Source organism: Oncorhynchus gorbuscha, linkage group LG22 (genome assembly GCF_021184085.1).
Source record: "Oncorhynchus gorbuscha isolate QuinsamMale2020 ecotype Even-year linkage group LG22, OgorEven_v1.0, whole genome shotgun sequence".
NCBI classification, from domain to species: domain Eukaryota; kingdom Metazoa; phylum Chordata; class Actinopteri; order Salmoniformes; family Salmonidae; genus Oncorhynchus; species Oncorhynchus gorbuscha.
The window spans coordinates 11,192,284-11,208,495 of record NC_060194.1 but is presented as its reverse complement, the minus strand read 5'-3'; the positions used below and the strand labels follow the sequence as shown (position 1 = coordinate 11,208,495).

Sequence of the window (16,212 nt, the reverse complement as noted above, 5' to 3'; positions counted from 1 at the left end):
CACTCAGGGACAGAACAGGACTTGTCAGGGGTAATAAACAGACCCTCACTGGCCGCAGCTTTTTATACATTACAGTAAATCTCTTAACAGTTAGTGTCCTGTGAGAGAAATGAAGTCCAAGATCAGTTTGTGGTAGTGTCTTGCCATTGGCGTTACACTGACCATAGGAGTTGAGAAGACCGCCCATGCAGGTCTGATACCGGGCTCGGGCTGAAGTGGGCATATTCCATCTGACTATAGATCCATTTATATTATTTTTTTCAGGGTTTTATTTATTCTAGATTGAATCATTTAGAATGCTAATGATGTCTGACAGGCGCTCTGAAGTATTGTCATCATCACTAGGCAGGCTTGAAGGGGCGAGGGGCTTATTGCAGTGGTTTGATAGAGAATTAAAGCACTTAAAAAAAACACCTTGTGGACACAAAAGAAACCGACTGACTGTCAATGAAAGAGAGAGTGATGAGTAAGGGAGAGAGAGACCGAGCGGCCAAAAATTGACGAGGGGAAAGATGGAGGGGAGAACGGGGGCACCAGATGTGAAAACGAACAGGATCAGAGTCTGGGTCACTATGTTCAGGAGATTAGGACAGCTCTCGAATCTCCTTCTTCCTCATCCTCTCATGGTCTCCCTGATATGCACTCTCTCACTCATGAATAAAACGTGTGACGTACACTTGCATGCAGGAGTCAGTTTTGATGGTGAACTGTATGGGTGCTGAAATTCCCAGCACTGCAGGCATAGGCAGCATGTGTGTGAGAGAGCAAGCGACCCACCCCTACCACCCTAAGTCCTCATTACCAGAGAACACACTGACAGCGCTGTTTCTGACCGAACAGAGAGAGGAGTGGAGGACAGTGCACAGTTATCTAAATGAGGAAGAGGGCCACCCATGGGTAGAGGTAAAAGTTGAGGGTAAGACAAAAACACACACTTTCAGGTGGGGTCTGATTATTGAGCCGATGAATGCAAGGGACTCAGGTCTGAGAGAAGAAAATACAGTCTGATCACCTTCAAGCTTTGCTCAGGGGTAATGTGCGTGTGTGTGTGTGTGTGTGTGTGTGTGTGTGTGTGTGTGTGTGTGTGTGTGTGTGTGTGTGTGTGTGTGTGTGTGTGTGTGTGTGTGTGTGTGTGTGTGTGTGTAGTGTCTGAGCAAGCGTGAGTGTGAGCGAGGAAAAAGAAAGAGGAGAGGGAAAGAAAAAAAATAAAAACAGAATGAGCTAGAGAGACAGAGGTAATTTTATACAAGGGTACAATTCAGTTTTCCCTCCTACTTCTATTCTGCCTGGGTAGGAAACCTATTCACCTGCCAAGGTCAGAATCCTTGACGTCAGACCTGGACAATCCTACTGCTGACCAACTCCATACGAATGGCCATGACTTTGAAATGATATGTTCGACGAGCCGGTGTCCACATACTTTTGATGTATATAGTTCCTAGCAGTAGACAAAAGTCATCTCATTGAGATGAAAGAACCCAGAAAGAGGGCATAAAAGCACACACACAGCTACTAAACACACAAATATACACATACTTTCATCCAAAGTGTGGACAAAGATGCAATCAATTTGGTCATAGCACCACAGCACATCCACAGGGCTCTGAGATATTACAGGTGAGGCAGAGGCACATACATGCTTGGGGATGGAGATGTCAGATGTGAGCAGGCCTCAAACACTGGAGAACGCATTTCGGGAATCACACACAAAATACTGAGCTCCATTGGGAGCTGTATTGTGCCTTCAGCACCATGCCTTAGGAGACACCAGACGTGCTGTACTCCAGAGCCTAGGGAACATCATCCATCTCTCTGTCCCTTTGGTTCACTCCGCTCATCCCTTTAGCGCTACAGCTCTTTCCATCGATCCTTTCCTCTCGCTCTACATCCCTTCATCTCTCCATCCTTACTCTCAAACCTACAGCACTCCCTCCACCTTACCCCTCTCATCTCGCCACTCTTTACACACACACACACGGTGTGATTGAGATGTGTGATTGAGATGTCCCACAGGCGATGAGACTGAACACACACTTCCTTCATGTGTGCTGCTCTCCTGTGATTCATACAGAAAAGCTGAATTAATGCCTCGCTGACGCTATAGATGAGTCAACTGGGAAAGCTCTGTGTGTGTGTGTGTGTGTGTGTGTGTGTGTGTGTGTGTGTGTGTGTGTGTGTGTGTGTGTGTGTGTGTGTGTGTGTGTGTGTGTGTGTGTGTGTGTGTGTGTGTGTGTGTGTGTGTGTGTGTGTGTGTGTGTGTGTGTGTGTGTGTGTGTGTGTGTGTGTGTGTGTGTGTGTGTGTGTGTGTGTGTGTGTGTGTGTGCGAACGTCACAAAGAAGTACAGTTGGATCTAGGAGACAGAAGGATACGACAGGAAAAATAGAGAAGGTGTGAACACTCAAACAGTAATGACTTGTTTAAAACATGCCGAGTGTGAAAGCCTGCAGTCTAAACACAGACAGGGGGGGGAGGAGGGGGTCTGGTACACACCCACCTTCTTCCAGTAATGTCAGCTGTAAAATGTGCTGGAAGACAGTGTGTATAGTCTAAACTCAGAGGGGGTAGTCACACACACACACCTGCAGGTTTGGGGGTTGTAAAGGGTGCAAGGGTGTGTGTGTGTGTGTGTGAGTGAAAACAGAGTGGAATACAAGGCTGGAATGTAGAGCCAGGCCACCTGCGTGAGGACAAGGAGCAGTATAAGCTATGGTCACAACAAGGAAATCGACTACCTGTCAGGTGGATGTCAGGTACACAGCAGTAAAACAATACAACCGCTCACTAAATAGTATGTGTGCGTTTGCAGTCTCTTCTGTATCCTTTCAGCTACAGTGTAACAGACCTACAGAAAATACTTCTATAGCTAGTGTTACACTAGTGGCAATGAGATTCATATCACCTGCCACCACACCACACACACACACACACACCACACACACACACACACACACACACACACACACACACTTCAAATGAGAGGTTGCATAAAGAAACCTGTCCCCAGTGCCCCAAAGGCTAAAAGAGAGTGAGCACATGCTAGTGTTACTGGCACTGCAGATAAATGACTGAGGGGGATAATGGAGAGGAGGAAGGGATGGAAAAAGAGGAAGAATGAGAAGAGGATGACATGGGAGAGGAAGGCAGCAACCGGGTGTTTTAAGATCAGAGTTTTCACATGAAACCTATTTTTACCAACAAGAAAATGGGTGCGCACAGTTCATGCAAACACATTGCCAAATTCCACTTGGTCAATCATTTTCCTGATTCCCAGGTGTTTTATCATAGCAAAGAGTTCCTCAATAAAATGCTGGCCCTACACTAAAACTTGATTCAACATTAACCACAGTGAAAGAGTTGCCTCATAAAAATGACAAAAATAACTTGGAACATATTCCAATAAGTCTTAAAATAGACAATCCTTTACGGTGTGTAACATAACTAGAAAAGTATTGCCTGACAGTAACCATAGAAATGAGAGTTTAATAGTAGCAACATATTACTACTCAAGGCTGTCAAGTAAGCAAGAAACTATTATTGCAATGCAAAGGGGAGGGGGGCTTGCAAAGGTCCTTTATATCAAAAAGGAGCCACTCTGAACAAGTCATTATGCATTCAACACTTGAGACAAACACTCCAACTAACTTGCACTTGTTCTGTGAAGAAATACCTGACCGCATGCGCTCGCAAGTGAACTAACAAAAGCTTATTTACTAACTAATGCTAATTAACAATTTTATGGAGCAGAGGGTTCGCTGTGAAACGGACTACTACATTTGCCACTGTGACCTGCACTGCAGTACTTAATGCAGCTGGTTGCCACAACAGGTACTGACTGTTACTTTTGATTTTGACCCCCCCTTTGTTCAGGGCCTCATTCCATTTCTGTTAGTCACATGTCTGTGGAATTTGTTCAGTTTATGTCTCAGTTGTTGAATCTTATGTTCATACAAATATTTACACATGATACGTTTGCTAAAAATAAAACACAGTGGACAGTGAGAGGACATCTTTTTTTGCTGAGTTTACCAAGTACAAGTGGATGCGCTCAATCAAGTTCTACGTCAGGAGAGGCTAGATTGAGTTAAATTAAACCATTTTCATTGCGACTGCGTGTAGTGCATTGTGTAGGAAACTTTCAGAACTTGGAGTCTCGCAAGGTCACCTCTATTGAACTTTTTTTATGACAAACTGACAAGCAGTAGAACGTCTTTCAGTGAGTGGCACAAAGCAACAATGGCAGATGTTTTTTTACTGGATAGTTGTCAGACAGCCTGCCTGTCTCTCTTATTAACGTCTCCTCCATCTCTCTATCCCACTCCACTCTCTTGGACTCTGGCGCTAAGGTCTGAGCAGATACGAATTCCTTTCTAACAGCATCCCTCTCTCCTCTCTCCCAGCCGACACAGACCCCGCCGACGTTCGCCTTCTCCTGGTAGGACCTAAACGCACAGGCAAGAGCTCCTATGGCAACACCATACTTTGACGTAAAGCCCTCGACACCAGAGGGGGCGGGACTAGCACTGTGGCCAGTGGAACCGCAGCCGGCCGTGACGTCACCGTGATTGATGCCCGGGGCTGGGGCTTCTCAGAAGACTCCGTCCCCAGGGAGGAGAAGATAGAGCTGCTAAGAGCCCTGTCGTTGTGTGGCCCCGGTCCCCACGTTGTCCTCCTAGTGATTCCCCTACCTGACTTCACCAAGATGGAGAGGCGCATGGAGGTCATGACCTCTAGTGTGTGGAGGCACACCATGGTGCTCTTCACTTTCGGCAACTGACTGAAGGGGAGGGGGCGAAGCCTGGAGCAGCATATCCAATCTGGGGGCCTAGCACTGCAGTGGCTGATGGAAAAGTGCAGGTACAGGTGCCATGTGTTGGATAACAAGGAGGGACAGTGGGAGGGAAAGGAGGGAAGGGGTCAGGTGGAAGCATTAGTGAGCAGGGTGAAGGACATGTTGCAGGAGAACGGTGGATGGCACTTCTCCCTTCACATGTATCACATGCTGGAGGAAGAGTGGAGCCGGAGAGAGCAGGAGTTGAGGGAGAGGATGGAGGGAGATGAAGATTGAGCGGGAGAGGATGAGAGAGACTGGAAGAGAGGCAGGGCCAGGAGGAGTGGGAGACTCCGAGAGCGATAGGGAGACGGGATGAGAGGTCAGTGGTTAAAATGGTGACACCATATGAGCCTCCGAGAGGACAGAGACGGGCCTTCTGCACCATTAAATGCCACCTAACCATGTCCATACATAGACATACCCCTAGCAGCAATTAGCCAAGACTACTGAATAAGGACTGTTGAAATCATTCCAAGTGTCAGGAAGGCTATGTGGAAATGACTGATACGCTGGGGGTGTCAAACCCCCCCCTCCCCAAAACTAGTATTTTTCTGTAATTTGATGCTCCCTGACAATCCAGCTTTTGTTTTGGTTATTCTTAGCAACATGGAAAGAGTGAAGGGACTGTATAAATCTAGAGCAATATCATTTCTACATGGTTTCAACTGAAGTTGACTTTCCCCCAAATGTTGTTTTTACTCAAACCACCCACGGGCCACATTTGGGCTCTAGATTAGGCCTGCAGGCCTCGAATTTGACACACGATACACACCAAACACAGCCTTTTGAATGTGCTGTCTGTTTTGCCATGCACCGTATTTACACTTATTTTTTAGTAATTTAGAGAGTCAAGAGACCAGAGGTGGCAGAACGGAGTGCTCATGGTTGGGATCTGGTCGGGATTAACCAACATCCACCAACCTGCCAGGGTGTTTTCAATTCATGTAACTATAATTGTGTGTACTATTTATGACAGTAAACTAAAAAAATAATCAATACACAATAGTGATCTAGTTTATTACATGTCAAGCTTGCGTAGTTACTTTCATAGGCTTACAAACCAATTACTCATGTATTCACAATGCGTCCAACCTACTAGACCTATTGTTATCAATTATACATTCATGATGCATAATAAATGAACGTGTGTTCCTGAAAGTCATTGTTCCTGCTCGAGTTCATTGATAGTGGCTCTTGTAGCACCTGGTCATTGTGCCTTGCTACTGTGGGATTGGAGACCATTATGAAATTGCTACAAGAAATTGCTACTTCAACTTGATGCGCCTAAAGCGTCCATTAAAACAACACACTAGTGATTGTATAGTACATGAAGCATAAGTCACTAAGGCAATAAGCCCACAAGCTAGAGACTAAAAAAATACCAATTATTATTTTTTTTTTAAAGGTCACCAAATGAGCAGCATAGAGCTTCGGGGTTTCACACAGGCGGTAACATTTGGTGTCATAAGTGGCATCCAGAATAAGGCTTGACTAATTGCTACGTTCCTAGGAACCAAACAAACCTAAGAAATGTAGAGAACCCACATGTACAAATACAGTAAACTAAGCTTCCCACACAGATGTCTTTGAGACCAAGTGAGATGCACTTTCTAGACTTAGTGGACTGATTTCAATGCTATGGGGAACTGGAGCTTTTAGCTCGAGGTTTAAGCCTTTGTCACAGCCAAGTGCAATGTCATAGGTCTTGGGGGCAAGATATGAAGTATTAATAGAGCAATAAATATTGCCCAACTGACACAGCCATCAATACTTTTAATGCTCTTTACGCGGATAGGTTTTAAAGAAATAAGTGTGAATAGTTGGATATAATCTCTGGGTAATTGAATCTCACAGGGTGCTGACATCTGCTCTGTGCAAAGTAAGGCAACGGCATTCCGTTTCAATCCAGATATGGTTTCATGTTTACCATCAAGTTTACCCAACCCTATGACACACACACACTATCGCTCAAAAGTTTGGGGTCACTTAGAAATGTCCTGGTTTTTGAAAGCAAATAAGAAAAAAATGGTCCATTAAAATAACATAAAATTGAGCAGAAATACAGTGTAGACATGGTTAATGTTGTAAATGACTATTGTAGCTAGAAACGGCTGATTTTTAATGGAATATCTACAGAGGCCCATTATCAACAACTGTCACTCCTGTGTTCCAATGGCACGTTGTGTTAGCTAATCCAAGTTTATCATTTTAAAAAGGCTAATTGATCATTAGAAAAACATTTTGCAATTATGTTAGCACAGCTGAAAACTGTTGTTCTGATTAAAAAGCAATAAAACTGGCCTTCTTTAGACTAGTTGAGTATCTGGAGCATCAGAATTTGTGGGTTCGATTACGGGCTCAAAATGGCCAGAAACAAAGATCTTTCTTCTGAAACTCGGCAGCATATTCTTGAGCTGAAAAATGAAGGCTATTCTATGCAAGATATTGCCGAGAAACTGAAGATCTCGTACAACGCTGTGCACTACTCCCTTCACAGAATGGCGCAAACTGGCTCTAACCAGAATAGAATGAGGAGTGGGAGGCCCTGGTGCACAACTGAGCAAGAGGACAAGTACATTAGAGTGTCTGGTTTCACAAGTCCACAACTGGCATCTTCATTAAATAGTACCCACAAAACACCAGTCTAAAAGTCAACAGTAAAAAGGTGACTCTGGGATGCTGGCCTTCTAGGCAGAGTTGCAAAGAAAAAGCCATATTTCAGACTGGACCCCAAAACAAAAAAAGATTAAGATGGGTAAAAGAACAGACACTGGACAGATGAAATCTGCCTAGAAGGCCAGTATCCCTGAGTCGCCTCTTCACTGTTGACATTGTCAGTGGCCTTCATTAACGCATTTCATGCAATTCTACGTCATTTTACATGACTGGAGACATTGGCAGAATCTTTTTTTAAACCACATAATTGACCGAAATGAGTGGCTATTCCAACACTGACAAACTGAGATCAATATGTAAGCAACCTATGGCCCAGGCCAATGAAAATAGTGTTGAGACTAGGTATGGGCGGGTATACAGAAGATAGCCCTATTTTGGCTTTTACCAAGTCCATATTATGGCAAGAACTGCTGAAATAAGCAGAGAAATGAAAGTCCATCGTTTCTTCTAGACATGGTCAGTCAACATAAATAGGCTACAGTATAGAGAGAGCATGAAAATGCTCTGGCTAGGCTACATACCGGTCATGGCCGATGCTCGTGCCAATAGCCTCTTAAGTTAGGTTTCTTTGAAAAACAGTGCTGTTCGCTCAATATTGGAGAGAAGATGAAGACATTTGGTAGCTTCTACAGACAGATTAGTCTTCTCTTTTCCACAGTAGGCATTTGCTTTCCAAACTACAGTACCAGTCAAAAGTTGGCACACCTACCCATTCAAGTTTTTATTTTTGTTATTTTCTACATTGCAGAATAATAGTAAAGACATCAAAACTATGAAATTACATGGAATCATGTAGTAAGTTAAAAAAAATTTTTTTAAGTGTTAAATAAATCCCAATATATTTTAGATTCTTCAAATAGCCACCCTTTGCCGCGACAGCTTTGCACACTCTTGGTATTCTCTCAACCAGCTTCATGAGGTAGTCACCTGGAAAGCACTTCAATGAACGGGTGTGCCTGAAATAGTGGAATTATTCCTTTCTTAATGTGTTTGAGCCAATCACTTGTGTTGAGACAAGGTATGGGTGGTATACTGAAGATGGTCTTTTACCAAATAGGGGTAAGTCCATATTATGGCAAGAACAGCTCAAATAAGCAAAGAGAAATTACAGTCCATCGTTGCTTTAAGACATGAAGGTCAGTCAATCCGGAAAATTACAATAACTTTCAGAGTTTCTTCAAGTGCAGTCGCAAAAACCGTCAAGCGCTATGATGAAACTGACTCTCATGAGGACCGCCACGGGAAAGGAAGACCCAGAGTTCTCTGCTGTAGAGGATAAGTTCATTAGAGTTAAGTAACAGACATTTCTACAGCAACTGTTCAGAGGAGACTGGAATCAGGACTCCATGGTCAAATTGCTGCAAAGAAACCACTACTAAAAGGACCCCAATAATAAGAGACTTGCCAAGAAACACAAGCAATAGACATTAGACTGGTGTAAATCTGTCCTTTGGTCTGATTAGTCCAAATTTGATATTTTTGATTCCAACCGGGACATCTTTGTGAGACGCAGAGGTTAACAGATTTTCTCCACGACTGTATTTAAAAATTTGTGAAAGGTCAATTAGGTATAGCTATAGAAATAGAATCCTCAGAACGATTCCAATCAGGAATGGCAGCCATTGGGAGTGTACCCATGAGTTTACCAGTCTAATTGCCAGGGTTAGAGGTTAAGGCCCTTCTATGGATTATATTAATATGGCCGCAACGCAACTAGCCGTTTGCTCTTGCTGCCCAAATTGTCTATGTAGTATTTTGAATGATTTTATTGATGTCTGTAGCCTACAGACAGGAGTATGTAGAGGGTGCACCCTTGATCCGAGGGTGCTGCAGCAACTCCAGCACCCCTACTTCCCGCGACAGAGCACTTCGAGTTCTTTTATCAGCAACACTTGTGTGCCCACCTTAATTAAAACACATACTTGATCCGTCAAGAGCCATATCTTTAATAATTTATGTCTCTCCTCTCCTCTTTATCACTCTTTGAGTTTTGCTCAAGCCTATACTATTGGTCTTACAGTCTCCCTCTTTCCTAGACTGAAGCTTTTCCTCTCAGATGTTTATATGCTTTTAAAATGACCGTAACATGTTTAATGGATCTCGATCTGCATTGCTTCTTGAGCTAACAAGGTACACTGCTTCCATCTGACTCCCAGGGGGAACATTTAATTTAGAAGATGAGGGAGCATGAGAGAAAGAGGATGCTCAAAGTGTGGGAGAGGGAGAGTAACTGGGAAGACAGCAGGTAAAGAGTCATTGAGAAGACAGGATAGAGCAAGCACTCCAGTGGGGGGGTAGGAAAGACATGTTCAGGAGTCTCTTATTAAGTCTCTATGAAGTAGATCGTCAAAAGTCAAGTCTGCAGAGGTTACTCTGAGCTCTGCTAGCAAAGGTCACATCATGTGGGGATAAATGGCTAATAAAATCTGCACTAATGTAATCTACTTCTGTGGCTACAGCGCAACCCGGCATATGCTGATTAGCATTAGCTAATAAGGACGACGGGAATTAATAACTCAAGCACATAGTTCCCTTAGGCTATGTGGACTGTAATGCTAGCCAACTTTCTTAAGTTGGACGCATCCTAGTGCAGCGGTTCCCAACCTTTTCAGTTCGAGGGCCCACTAAAATCACTGTTAAAAGCTTGAGGACCTTTTTACATTAAATACCTTGCCGGTTAAATTTAGAGTACATTTTATCAATGAATGTAACAGAATAAAGGCCTATCATTATTATAAACCATTAGCATTTAGAAAAGTAATGCAACATTGCTTATAACACCATTAAAACTGTTATTTAAAAAAAAAAAAAAAAAAAAAAAAAAAATTAAATGGACCACCTGCAAGGATGCAGACCACAAGTTGAAAACCACTGGTCTGTTCCAATCTTTCCAATCCTTTCACTTCTTCTTCAAAAAAAAAAGGGTTGCAACTCTGAACTAGTGTTCCACTAACCTCCCTTTCACTTTGCAGAGGTGACCCCGAATGGAAAACAATGAGGAACTGTGAGGGCCTACAGAGAAGGCCTAAGGATTATGAAACAGTTGTGGTTTAATATAAAATGTCCTTTTAATATAAATGAATTGTTCAAAAATATTCTAATTATATTATTATTTTCATTGATATTCTGATTTAATCTAAAATCAGGATTTTGTTTTGAGTGGTCTCCGGGGAGATACATCTAGTTAGCTAAGTCAGCCAATGGCTAGGCCTTTAGAAGCTAAATTTAGATAGGCCATTTAACTGTATTAGGACAGAAATTTGGAGTGACAGTGGTCAACCAATCAGATTTTAACTTGTAATGGGTGGGACCGGTTTTTTTGTTGCAAAAAAGGTATGGCAACCTCCCCCTTCTAGAAGGCCAACAGCACAATAGTGAACAGTAGTTTTCCCCAACAGTCTAGCAAGCTAGCTTTTTTGTAAGCTAGTTTGCAGCGGCTGCAGCAGGTGTTATCGACGAGGATGTTGTTGCTAATTTGCTAGCTTCCCCCTTTTTCAGATTAACTTTCAACAAATGATCATCTGGTGAGTAGAATTGTGCTTTTTCATTGCAGCTCATTTGCGGTTGTTAGCCATCTCTGAAAATAACGTGTGAAATAGTGTTGCATTTAAACCAGATCACTGCTTCAGATCACTGGTTACTTTGTGTGCTTAACGTGAAAAATGTGTTTGCCATGGGACGTAATAGTTGTACATTTCAAATTGGGAAATGCTTAGCCTTGTGTTTCTATATTGTTAATATTGGGACCTTGTGTCTTATTATGCCAGAGTGAATGGGCTGCTTATTCTTTAACATGCTTATTCACCACCGCTGTTTTTCTGTCAGCCCTTTACAAAAAGTGCGCTCTCTCTAGGGGCCTCCCGGGTGGCGCAGAGGTCTAAGGCACTGCATCGTACCAGAGACTCAGAGCCCAGGCTCTGTTGGAGCCGGGAGGTCCATGGGGCAATGCACAATTGGCCTAGCGTCGCCTGGGTTAGGGAGGGTTTGGCCGGTAGGGATAACCTTGTCTCATCGCGCACTAGCAACTCCTGTGGCGGGCCGGGCGCAGTGCGCGCTAACCAGGTCGCCAGGTGCACGGTGTTTCCTCCGACACATTGGTGCGGCTGGCTTCCGGGTTGGATGCGCGCTGTGTTAAGAAGCAGTGCGGCTTGGTTGTGTTGTGTTTCGGAGGACGCATGGCTTTCAACCTTAGTCTCACCCGAGCCCGTACGGGAGTTGTGGTGATGAGACAAGATAGTAGTTGCTAACAATTGGATACCACGAAATTGGGGAGAAAATTGGGTAAAATTTAAAAAAAGAAAAGTGCACCCTCCAACATGAAGTGTGCTGCATATTTCGGTCACTGTCCTTTCAGCTTCACGAGCCTGTCACGCCCGACGTGTCGCTTTTGGTGATAGTGTGAGAGAACAAAACACCATAACGTGACCTAGTTGTTGTCTGAAACAGTTCAATTACACAGCTGGAAGCTTGGAGATGGTTTTCTAAGAGCAAGCTGGGGGGGGGGGCTCTACAACGCTGTCAATGAGAACTCTCGGCTTCGCCTTGTAGCCCTGTGGTGCTTGCATTAGTCAAGTGCATACATAAACCAAACAAACAAAATCTCCATTTCATTCCAAAAGTTTGTGCCCTTACCTCCTGTTTGCATTCACTCCCCTTGACACAGACCTGAGGCTACTGGGCAGGTTTATAACCAATGTCTGCCATATTGCTTTCGCCTCTAAGGTCGCAGTGAATGGAAGTATGGACAGATTAGAGGTGGCAACTCTGGAATGGAATGCAGCCCAACAGTTTCATTTTTGGATGATCTACTCACTAACTTCATTGCTACTACCCTTCCATCGAGGTACAGAAAGATTTTGCAGTGGTCATTTAGAAGGGTGGATGACGTTCAAAGTTTGGAACATGGTCACGTTCTGGCTGGCACACCCCAGAGCAGTTATCCTATAGGGCAAGCAACATTCACACCCGCACAGAGTAAGAGTACTTTATGATAATGTTTGGTAAGGCTAAAACCAGATTCACATTACTGGAAGAGAGGATGTGTATGTAGCTAAGGTCAATATTTGCTGAAACCACCCAGAATTCAACCACAACACAGTAACGTCCGAGATGGCATAGCAGTTCAGACGTCTTTTGTCCTCGTCTTGTCGTGTCCTGTATATATATATATTTACAACTTTTTTTCACATACATTTTTTTATATTTTCCATCAACTCATCTTCAAAACACTCTCCTTCAACCCGCCTCACCAATTTATATTTATAAATAAGTATTATTTACCTCAAATCTGCAATCCTCCAAGAAGCTAGCCAGAAGCTAGCCAGAAACTCCAAGAATCTAGCCAGAAGCTAGCCAGGAGCTAGCTTGAAGCTAATCAGAAGCTAGTTCAGAAGCTAGTTAGCTTCTTTACTGGCAAATCGTTAGTATTCAGCTAACCACGGTTTGTAGTCATCAGCTATCCTTTAGCTTGAAAATCTATCGCCAGTTTTGTACGGCGCAGCGCGGCTCGGAACGGAACATACCGGACCAATTTTTCTCTCCATGTCCTTGGATTTCAACTGCTCTCTGGACATTCATTCCCGGATCTCACAGCTAGCCAGCTGCTATCAGTGTGTATCTGCTCTCGTCGATTCCGGAGCAAACATCAATTACTCCGGAGCTAGCCAGCTCCGTCAATCACTCCTGGGCTGCAGTCATCTATCCGGACCCGTTTTACTGCCTACGCGGAGCCCCACCGGGCCTTCACAACTGGACTGCCGACGTTGTCTACCCGAAGGAGATCCGGCTGGCTCCTCCGTCTCGACGTTACCTGAACGCCCATCTGCGGCCTGCTAACCGTTAGCTGTCTTACCGGCAGCTCTCAGAATAGACAATCGGACAATTTATTTATTTTTATTATTATTATTATTATTATGTTTATTCTTGGGCCTCTATAACTATATCTATTGTTTTTATTTTATTTTTGTTGTGTGATTTGGACTAATTCCCTCTACCACACGGAACCCCACTAATCTACTGACGGAACGCAAGAGGTGGCTAACAACAGACCTCCATCCTATGCTAGCTTGCTACCGATGTCTTGGCTAGCTGTCTAAATCGCCTTGACCCCGAAACCAACCACTCCACTCTCTGGACTCTTTTGATCACTCGACTAAGGATGCCTCTCCTTAATGTCAATATGTCTTGTCCATTGCTGTTCTGGTTAGTGTTTATTGGCTTATTTCACTGTAGAGCCGTAGTCCTGTAGTCTCTAGTCCTGCTCACTATACATTATCCAATTTATTAGTTCCACCACCCACACATGCAATGACATCTCCTAGTTTCAATGATGTTTCTAGAGACAATATCTCTCTCTTCATCACTCAATACCTAGGTCTACCTCCACTGTATTCACATCCTACCATACATTTGTCTGTACATTATACCTTGATGCTATTTTATCGCCCCCAGAAACCTCCTTTTACTCTCTGTTCCAGACGTTATAGACGACCAATTCTTATTGCTTTTAGCTGTACCCTTATTCTTCTCCTCCTATGTTCCTCTGGCGATGTAGAGGTGAATCCAGGCCCTGCAATGCCTAGCTCCACTCCTATTCCCCAGGCGCTCTCTTTTGATGACTTCTGTAACCGTAATAGCCTTGGTTTCATGCATGTTAACATTAGAAGCCTCCTCCCTAAGTTTGTTCTATTCACTGCTTTAGCACACTCTGCCAACCCGGATGTTCTAGCTGTGTCTGAATCCTGGCTTAGGAAGACCACCAAAAATTCTGAAATTTTAATTCCAAATTACAACATTTTCAGACAAGATAGAACTGCCAAAGGGGCGGTGTTGCAATCTACTGCAAAGATAGCCTGCAGAGTTCTGTCCTACTATCCAGGTCTGTACCCAAACAATTTGAACTTCTACTTCTAAAAATCCACCTCTCTAAAAACAAGTCTCTCACCGTTGCCGCCTGCTATAGACCACCCTCTGCCCCCAGCTGTGCTCTGGACACCATATGTGAACTGATTGCCCCCCATCTATCTTCAGAGCTTGTGCTGCTAGGCGACCTAAACTGGAACATGCTTAACACCCCAGCCATCCTACAATCTAAACTTGATGCCCTCAATCTCACTCAAATTATCAATGAACCTACCAGGTACCCCCCCAAAGCCTTAAACACAGGCACCCTCATAGATATCATCCTAACCAACTTCCCCTCTAAATACACCTCTGCTGTCTTCAACCAAGATCTCAGCGATCACTGCCTCATTGCCTGCATCCGTAATGGGTCAGCGGTCAAACGACCTCCACTCATCACTGTAAAACGCTCCCTGAAACACTTCAGCGAGCAGGCCTTTCTAATCGACCTGGCCGGGGTATCCTGGAAGGATATTGATCTCATCCCGTCAGTAGAGGATGCCTGGATATTTTTTTTTAAATGCCTTCCTAACCATCTTAAATAAACATGCCCCATTCAAGAAATGTAGAACCAGGAACAGATATAGCCCTTGGTTCTCCCCAGACCCTGACTGCCCTTAACCAACACAAAAACATCCTATGGCGTTCTGCATTAGCATCGAACAGCCCCCGTGATATGCAGCTATTCAGGGAAGCTAGAAACCATTATACACAGGCAGTTAGAAAAGCCAAGGCTAGCTTTTTCAAGCAGAAATTTGCTTCCTGCAACACTAACTCAAAAAAGTTCTGGGACACTGTAAAGTCCATGGAGAATAAGAACACCTCCTCCCAGCTGCCCACTGCACTGAAGATAGGAAACACTGTGAAAGCCCCATATACTACCCACCATTGCGACCTGTACGCTCTCGTTGGCTGGCCCTCGCTTCATGCTCGTCGCCAAACCCACTGGCTACATGTCATCTACAAGACCCTGCTAGGTAAAGTCCCCCCTTATCTCAGCACGCTGGTCACCATAGCATCTCCCACCTGTAGCACACGCTCCAGCAGGTATATCTCTCTGGTCACCCCCAAAACCAATTCTTTCTTTGGCAGTCTCTCCTTCCAGTTCTCTGCTGCCAGTGACTGGAACGAACTGCAAAAATCTCTGAAACTGGAAACACTTATCTCCCTCACTAGCTTTAAGCACCAACTGTCAGAGCATCTTACAGATTACTGCACCTGTACATAGCCCACCTATAATTTAGCCCAGTGGTTCTTAACCTGGGTTCGATCGAACCCCAGGGGTTCGGTGAGTCAGTCTCAGGGGTTCGGCGGAGGTCAAGACACACATCCGACTCATATGATTCGTGATGACACGCCCTGCTTGGCCATCATTGGCTGCAGGTGATCACGCTACAACGCTTGGCCTATCTGTGCTCCAGGGAATTTGGTGTGCCCAGTAGTCTACTTGTGACTGTCGTGATGGTATGTCTTGTGATGGGAGTCAGCGTCCTAACTGCATGATTTGCAATGCCAAGTTGAGTAATTCTAGTCTAGCACCGGCAAAACTAAGAACACTTCCTTAAGCTGCATGGAGATGGAAAATACAAGAACACAACGCTCGCTGAATTCAAGGTGAAGAGAGCCAGATTCGATGTAAAAGCTACTCTGCCTGATCTCGGCTTTGTACCCATCAACAAACTGATCCCCACAGCATCGTACGAAGTTGCTTACCTGATCACAAAGCAAGGCAAACCACACACCATTGGTGAAACACTCAGCTGTGTTGAAAATGGCGAATATCATGCTGGGAAAAGAGGCTGAA

At 44.2% G+C, this 16,212-nt stretch overlaps 1 protein-coding gene and 1 pseudogene across 5 annotated transcripts in view; one reads left to right on the top strand and one right to left on the bottom strand.

The window, feature by feature from the left end:
• LOC124010000 (SPRY domain-containing SOCS box protein 4-like) overlaps positions 1–16,212 on the bottom strand; it is a 112,313-nt gene that overhangs the window by 14,488 nt on the left and 81,613 nt on the right. The gene's annotated exons all lie outside the window — the stretch shown is intronic.
• On the top strand, positions 3,635–5,915 carry LOC124010002 (annotated as a pseudogene).